We start from the raw sequence: 2,893 nt of genomic DNA, 5'->3' as shown, positions 1-2,893 counted from the left end.
AGGTATTAATTTTATCTTATTGGGAAGATTGGGGTATGTTTAATTTATCTAAGGTTATACAAGTTGATGGAAATCAAAGTTCTATTGTATGAAATAGTTAAATGTAAAGTCTTGGTTCTCTTGGTAGTAATCCTTGAAAATTTCAGCTTGTAAAGACGTTAGAAAAGCCAGAGACTTTTAGATAAGTTGGTTACCTTAAATTCCATGAAGTGGTTGTAGTGATAAGCTTGAATAATATGTTGATAACATATGGATGAATGCATTACACACTTGTAGCTTCTTGATTTGAACTCGTGGTTAGTTGAATGGTATGGTAAGAGAAGTTGTATTCTCGGGGATGAAAATTTTCCTATAGAAATATAGGATTAGTATGTTCATTGTGTAACACCATGTGACTCCAAATTAGGCTTAAACATGGTGTGAGCATGTAATAAGACTCAAACTTGAATAAAAGTAGACGCATATATCCTTATGAGGGTTATAGTTACAACTGATGAAGGGTAACATTAAATATAAAAAGCGTAGTTGTAAAGTGTTGATAAGTTTAAAAGTTAGCAGCCGTATCGCTTAAGGCATAGTAGAACTATTTTTACTTCATGCCTATGTTACCCACATCTAAGTTCATGTCATTTTTTATTTTCTTAATATCTATGTTAGCTCTTAGTTCATGCTCCTAAATTCCTTATTTTTGATTGCTAGACCCCTATAGTTGGTAAAATTCAGCTTATGCAATTATAAAGCAAAAATATCCCAAATAAATCTTATATTACTCTAGTCACATGTCTATTCTAGTTTTGATCTCCATTCGAAAACGAATGATTCCAATGGGGAGATATTGTAACACCTCGCAACTTTATTCTTAGATTCTGAATCTTCATTCGTAAGTATATAAGCTTGGACCGATGTGTTAAAGTTCATTCTTATGTGTGCAAAGTGACCTACGAACGTATTGGTTCCAGGTACCGTGTCCCAATTAGGGTATGTTATATTAGGGTATGTTATAATGAGTTATCAAGGTGTAATGTATATATTTATATATAGAAGTTAAGTATCCATTAAGTTAGAATTGAGGTGATATGAGTTCAGGTGTTAACTAATGAATAGTAAGTCGATGTAGATCTTATGGAAGATTTCATGATGGAAGGTAGAAAAGAATAACTGGTTAATGTGACTTAGATTATGATTGAACTAGGAAATAAGTTTATGATTCAAGTCATTAATGAAAGAATGAGTGGTTAAAGATTGATAGCTCAAGGATTTACTTTGTGATTCTGAAAAGGAAATGTTTGATGCTTATCGAGCTATGAATATAGTTTCGATGTAGGAATGAATAGGTAGTGGTGATGTGATATGTCAATTAATAAGGATTTTCTTATGTATTATAGTTAGATACACTATAAGATTAAGATAAACTACTATTAGTAAGAGGTTTAGGTGGACTAGTGTTTCTCAAGTTATTTATTTATCAAATAGCTCCTAAGCCAGAATAGTATGTAAAGTTGGGTTGTTATGCATGTTCGGTGCTAGACACTAAATTTGAAATGTGAATGATCACCAAGATGGAAATAAAGGATAGTGTGGGGATAGTGATGCTTATTTTATGGAATTGATCTTATAGGCATGAAATAATATATGTAAGAATTTAGGTTTATGAATTTCAATAAGAGTGATGGTTCAAGTATTATATAACTTTGATTAATAGGTTACACGATGAACGGTGACTAAGTCATTAGATATAAGAGATCCTTAAGGATTAGGAAGATAGAAGTGAACCCAAGGTAATACGTGGTTACAAGATATTCTAGGGTTATTGAAGTGTTATGTATTCCTCGTTAGTATATTGGAGTTTCTAGGTGTGGATAAGGCTAAGTATAGTATGTTAGTGGTGTTGTTAAGTGTTGAATCAAAGATTTAGATATAGATGTTGTTGCATTCTTAGTAAAGTTTTATTCTCCATTGATTTAGAGAAATATGAACATAGAGGTGGGATGTTAGTATAATAACAAGAAAGATTAGATTATGAGGTGTTAAGGGAATTGGTTTTGTTTGCTAGTAAGAGTTTTAAATAATATGATGATGATTCTAAAAGTTACAAGAAGTTAAGAGTGATATCTCTAAAAGAAATACCTTTGAATAAAGCTGGTAACTTCTAAATATAGATTGTCTCGATATGTTAACTGTCCATGTGTATTTTATTGCTGAGTTTAGAAGATATGGAATAGGATCACAAACTTAGTATGTCGACCTTGATCTAAGGAGAAGATGATAGGGAGAAGTACCAAACAAGTCTTATGAATCAGATTGTTATGCATTTGAGAAGGAGTTATGATGAGACAACAAATCATTTCTACTCTAGAATATTCTTTAGATTACAACCATTATGAAACTTTACTCATCTCTTGCATCTTAGCATCGTGGTCGTGATCCATACTCATACACCTCATACAGATTTCTGCTCTTGCTTAAATTCCAGAATAGAAAGTGTCACGCCCCTAGCCTACACCCTGGGCGGGACCGGCACCGGAGACCATTTCTGGCCCCAAGCGAACCCTTGGCCTGACTTTCTTAACTCAGCGGAAACCTAACCCAACAGAATAACTCAATGCAATGCAATATTACAAAACAACTTAACTTATAAAATATGGCCATAAAGGCAACTCGAATCTCAAAATAGAATATTTACATATATACATAGATGAGAGACTCAAAACTAACTGACTGACTGTCTGTCTCTGAAGCCTCTAAAATACTGAGATGGATGTTGGGACAGACCCCGCAACATCCTAATAAAACAAAAACTAAGAACACAAAATAATTGAGTCCTCCGGAATGCAAGGAGGCTCACCACTGACTCTGGAGTGCTCAGCTGGATCAACGGCGTGCTGGATGCTGA

The sequence above is a fragment of the Solanum tuberosum genome, unplaced genomic scaffold (genome assembly GCF_000226075.1).
Source record: "Solanum tuberosum cultivar DM 1-3 516 R44 unplaced genomic scaffold, SolTub_3.0 scf00071, whole genome shotgun sequence".
In the NCBI taxonomy this organism is placed as follows: domain Eukaryota; kingdom Viridiplantae; phylum Streptophyta; class Magnoliopsida; order Solanales; family Solanaceae; genus Solanum; species Solanum tuberosum.
This window is presented reverse-complemented; position numbering follows the sequence as displayed.